The sequence below is a fragment of the Hylobates moloch genome, unplaced genomic scaffold (assembly GCF_009828535.3).
Source record: "Hylobates moloch isolate HMO894 unplaced genomic scaffold, HMol_V3 SCAFFOLD_50, whole genome shotgun sequence".
Classification (NCBI taxonomy): Eukaryota; Metazoa; Chordata; class Mammalia; order Primates; family Hylobatidae; genus Hylobates; species Hylobates moloch.
Window position 1 is genome coordinate 425,102 of NW_026652325.1, and position 6,000 is coordinate 431,101.

Sequence of the window (6,000 nt, forward strand, 5' to 3'; positions counted from 1 at the left end):
TTGTATAAGGAAATTGGTGATGCAATAACAAATAAAATTTTAATCTCAGGCTGGACATGGTGGCTCACACTGTAATCCTAGCACTTTGGGAGGCCAAGGCGGGCAGATCACCAGAGGTCAGGAGTTCATGACCAGCCTGTCCAACATTAGGAAACCCCTCTCTACTAAAAATACAAAAAAAAAAAAAAATTAGTCAGGCATGGTGGCGGGTGCCTGTAATCCCAGCTAGCTACTCAGGAGGCTGAGCAGGAGAATTGCTTGAACCCAGGAGTCAGAAGTTGCAGCGAGATGAGATCGTGCCATTGCACTCCAGCTTGAGTGCGAGGGTGAGACTCCATTTCGAAAAATAAAAAATAAAATAAAATAAAATTATAATCTCAGCAGCTTATGAAATAAATGCTTATTGCTTATTTGGGCAAAGCCTCCTGTGGGCTTGGGCTGACTCTAGGAGGTCACTGCAAAAGGGGAAGACAGAGGTGCTTCCAGCTGAGACTTTCTTGTCCAGAGGTGACGAGGTCACTTTTGCTTACCGTGTATTGGTCAGAACTAGTCATCTAATCCAAAGCCAGCTACATAAGAGTCTGGGATGTGGGGGACCATGTGAGCATCTGTGAACACTATCTGTCAGCCACACTAGGTTTTGGTATATAAAACCAGATGAGGCCGGGCGCAGTGGCTCACGCCTGTAATCCCAACAATTTGGGAGGCTAAAGGGGGCAGATGACCTGAGGTCAGGAGTTCAAGACCACCCTGGCCAACATGGTGAAACTTTTCTCCACTAAAAATACAAAATTAGCTGGGTGTGGTGGCACATGCTTGTAATCCCAGCTACTTGGGAGGCTGAGGCAGGAGAATCGCTTGAACCTGGGAGGTGGAGATTGCAGTGAGCCAAGATCACACCATTACACTCCAGCCTGGGCAAAAAGAGTGAAACTCCATCATAAAATAAAATAAAATAAAACCAGATGAATCATGTTTTTGGTTGGGAAGACAATATCGTATAGGTTTATTCAAACCAGAGTTTTGAAAAAGTGATGATTTTCATCTAGGGAACAAATGGTCCAGACCAGTGGAGAAAAATACGAAAAATAAGGCCAATGAGAAAAGACTTGCCCTACAAAATATCAAAATGTATTAAAAATCTAAAATAGTTTAAATGGGCAGGTTGAAAGAAACAAATGAGAAAACCATTAAATAGACCTTTAGTATGGATGAATTCTTAGTGTATGATGAGAAGCAGCCTTACAGGGCACCTGTGCCACTGTTTACACCATTACTAAAATAAATTACAGGTGGATCAAATGGAAAACAAAATTATTGGTTGAAAAATGATCCTGATTTAAATAATCACCTATAAGTCTTTCTTTTCTTAAAAGAAAATATAGGTGATTATTTTAAAATGGGCAAGGAATTCCTTAGCATAAAAGCAATGGAAGAAATCATAAAAGAAAGACAAATAATATATCTGAGAAGTAATATATCTGAGACTTTTTAAAAATATTAGTTGGTAAGCAATAAAAATGAAATTAAAAGGCAAACAACCAACACAAAATGATGATTAAGTAACTGCCAAAGTATTAATAACCTTAATTTAAATAACTCTTCCAAACTTGGGACGCCACTTACGTGCCAATTTTCAAAGTCAAAAGGTGATTGACACTACAAATACAAATAGCTAAGAAAGAAGATGGCATGCAATTAAAATGATACTTTTGTCCACCAAATTATCAGCTATGTTAAAGTGTTAGGGGTCAATGCTGGTGAGTTTTTAATGAGAGCAATAATAATATAGCCTGCTGGAAGAAGTGTGAATTGGTACAACCTTCCTGGAAAGCAATTCGTAATACGTAATCAACACTGAGATTTTAAAATGTCCGCACCAATGTTCTGTAACTGGAAGATCCAAGTGCTGTACGTTTTGCTGTATGTAAATTACGCCTCAATTTAAAAGAGGGAAAAAAGTTTGTAACATTTACATTCCAACTAAAATCATTAAAAAGTTCATCCCTTTTAACCTAATCCCTCCACTGCTATGACTTATTCTAAAGAACTAATAAAATACATAGTTGAAATTGGTGCATAGAGATGTTCACTACAGTGTAACTTACAAGAGTGAAACTCAGAAACAGCACCAATATACTATAAACTGGAAAAGTGAATTTTGAAATATGATAATTTTTTAAAAGGTATTATAGCATTCATTAAATATCAAGTTTTCTAAGAATTTTTAGTAATCTAAAATAAAATAATTATAATACATTTCATAATAATCAAGAATAGAAAAACTTTAGAGGATTTAGTTTGGCCCCATTTTAGATATATCCTTATAGATAAACATGTTAAAATGTTAATAGTTTTCTGAGTAATTTTTATCTGCCTTTTTTCTCAGCCTTATCCAATTTTTAATAATTAGAATGTTACTAATACAAGGCCGGGTGCAGTGGCTCACAGCTGTAATCCCAGCACTTTGAGAGGCCAAGGCAAACGGATCACCTGAGGTCAGGAGTTCAAGACCAGCCTGGCCAACATGGTGAAACCCCATCTCTACTAAAAATACAAAAATCAGCCGGTGTGGTGGTGTGCACCTGTAATCTCAGCTACTTGAGAGACTGAGCCAGGAGAATCGCTTGAATCCTAGAGGTGGGGGTTGCAATAAGCTGAGATTGCGCCATTGCACTCCAGCCTGGGCAACAAGAGTGAAACTCTGTCTCAAAAAAAAATTACTAATATGAATACAAAAGTAATGAAGTTTATATTTTAAGTGTAGTCTCAGGAAGAGCTCCTACTCTGAAACCATGGTCCTCAGACCTTTGGAAGAATTTCAACTTTGGCCAAACTCACAAAATCATTAGGAGACCGAGTTTTATCTCCCAAACTCAAATAACCACACATCCAATATTTGGGAAGTTAGGAACAAGACCACAAGAAAACTAAGGCCATCTCTAAAGTCTCATTATATCTAATTAAAGACATTTAGCTGCAAGTAACAAAAAACCTAAACATCAAAGGCTTAAATATCTCAAGAATTTACAGACAGGCCCTCCAGAGCTAATTCAGCAGCTGAACAATGTAACAGCACTGGGTAAAATTCTCTGGAAATCTCTTAAACTTTCTCTTATGCTCCCAAGATGGCTATAATGGCTCCAGACATCATGGTCCCTTCAAGTAGGGGACTGGAGCATAGGTACAAGGCACTGTCCGCGTAAGTTTCTGTCTTTTCGTTTTGGAAGAGAAACTTCCCCTGAAAAGCTGGATTTCTCCTTCTATTGGTTTATTTCCAGTGTAAAAAGAACTTTTGCCAAGAAAAAAATCACATGGCCACAGGACCTGGAACAATCATGTTTCATTCTCTTGAGCTGGACCTCAAATAAAATCAAAGTGTGTTTCCAAGAAGAATGTGAAGATGGGGCTATTTGTAAGTAATATTTAGAGTGTGTCGTATTTGCCTTCTCAGTCTTCTCTTACAGCCTCAGGCCAGTGGAAGCCTGAAGGGCATTGGAGGTCATTAAAGTAAAGTGGTTACAGACAGAGGTTGAAAAAGATATTCCTGCAGGTTAACTGCCCATGATGGAGTAATTTCTACCTGATCAAAATGACAAACTTTCTCCTGCAAGACAAACAAAACCCAGCCAGTTTTTCTGTTTTTTCCTTACCTATAGTGTTTCAGAAGGTGTGTTGAGTTTCAAGATCCCCCTGCTGTAAAACACACTGGTGGTCAGTCATGGTGATAACCATCCCAGAAATTAACCTGTAACACACAAACCAACATTTTCTGTGTTTTTGCAAATGAGCAAGTTAGTTATGGGAACCATGACAACCAATGGTTACTAGCAAGAAAAGGCTTATCGTAGCTAAGTCTTCCAAATTCAGTGATGCTTGGGACCTCCATTATTCCTCTTGTCTTGGTATTTACCATTTTCAGTTAACTTTTCTGATGTCCAATGTCCTAATACTGTTCCCTGGATCTACTCTTCTGGAAAAGCACCCTATTTAGAAACATCCCCTCATGTTGCTTCAAATATTCCTGTTTTATTTCCTTAGTTCCTTGGCTTATACTGATCACGGAAGTTGACAAACAAATCCGTGGAAAATTTATTCTTACCTAAAATGTATTCTAGCAGTATCTTCTCATGAACTTCTTAGTGAGAGTCTACCTTAACCCCTCAGGATCAATCTAATAGCAACGTTTTAGGACAAATGCCTTAAAATTTAAAAAGTCTCTAACATTCATGTAAAAAACTGCCCCTACTCTCAGTGTGTAAGTTCCACTTGAAATACACCTATAGAGTTATAGACAGATAGATACTACATATTCCAAAACTCATACATAATGTGAACTCAGGTACATGTACAAAGGAACTTTTAAAACAATAACCATCTAAAAATTTTAGTGAAGTATGCAATATTATTACTCACCCCAGTTACCAGCTAGAATAAGTTAGACTCAATGCTCGCATTAACTGATAACACATAATGATACATTCCCAGATCAACATAGTTTCATGCTCAAAGATTGACAGGGAATGTAATGAAACAATATTGCCCTGGATATCAGGATTTAGGGCCTAGTCCTCTTTCTTCTGAGAATTCAATTGGATTTTGAGCAAGTCCTTTCCCCCTCTCTGGGCCTTAGTTTCTTGTGGTGTAAAATGATGAATTGGATCAGATCATCTTAGAACCACTTCTTACTGTTAAAAAAAAACCCTAAGACTTCTTTCAGATTCTCCTGCTTAAAAATGTTTGCAAACAGAAAAAAAAAGTTTGCCCTCCTTTTGTTACAACTTGCTCAGCTTTTCACCCATCTACCTGAAAAATAATAATATTTGGGATGGTAATGTTTACTGAACACATACTATATGCTAGGCACTAAACAGCCTTTGTGTATTATATCCTTTAGTCCTTAAAGTCAGCATGTTTATTCCCATTTTGCAAATAAAGGAGTGAAAAGAGGAAACTTTGATCGCTAAACCCAGCCTCTTAACCATCACACCATCTTGCATCCATGTGAATTTAGTAGCATTCAAGCAGTATTTAAAACAATGTATGAGTTTAATTGTAAGAAAGAACAAGATTCAAGGTTCTCTTTATTTCTGTCTAAAATTATGCACGCATTTCAGGAAAGTGTTGTTTGTTGTATGTTTTTGGATGCAGTGTTTGGCTCTCATGGGAAAATGGCATCTTCTTAATAAAGGGACAGATAAGAGAATAATCTGTTAAATGTAATCATAGAAAGACATTTTATGATTGTGCCTGTTATGATTTGGCTTCCCATGCATTGTTGTCATTCAATTCCATAAACATTCCTTTGTTCAGGAGATGACAGCACCTACTCTAAAGGTATTGTTAATATGCTGAGTAAAAACACACTTACCCTTTGCAAGCTATGGTTTTGCTTTGAAATCTCTGTAATTAGCACATTCACATTTCAGGCACCGGGTATTATTGAGTTCAAAGAAACAAAGATATATTTCATTTTTTTTTCTACAGATGATTCATCAATTCCACTCCTTCCGCCTACAGATGTCTAAACTTCAGTTTTCTGTGAAGCTACAAAGCATGAAATGGCATCTACGCATTGAGTCAGAGGACGCCAAGTGTTAAACTGTAATACCGCCAACAGTTCGGTGTCAAGCCTCTTAACCTACTTTCCGGTGTAGACGTCATTAACAATGCTCTTTGCCCTTGGGCACTAAAAGGAAAAGACTCTGGTAACCCTACACCAGTGGTTCCACTTAAGTAACTACCTGATGCATAGTTATCTTTCCAGGCTATCCGGTGAAGGGAGTGGAAACATTTGCTCCTGGGTCCCTGCCTGACAAGCTGGTTAACGCTTGTCAAAGAAACAGCTCACTGTTTCCGATGCTCAGTCTCTGACCCGTACTTGAATTTTCACACCCATGATAACCAAATAATACCCTGGTTTGTGTTTGCTGGGCCACAAGACAGCACAAACATCATTGTGTCCACTTAAAACACACACACATGAAATAATGCATTTAA

At 37.8% G+C, this 6,000-nt stretch overlaps 1 long non-coding RNA gene across 1 annotated transcript in view; it reads left to right on the forward strand.

The window, feature by feature from the left end:
- LOC131382553 (uncharacterized) overlaps positions 1 to 5,745 on the forward strand; it is a 60,034-nt gene extending 54,289 nt beyond the window's left edge. The window contains exon 4 of the long non-coding RNA XR_009212112.1: positions 5,488 to 5,745. This is a non-coding gene — a long non-coding RNA (uncharacterized LOC131382553). The remainder of the gene's footprint in view (positions 1 to 5,487) is intronic.
- The last annotated feature ends 255 nt before the right edge of the window (positions 5,746 to 6,000 follow it).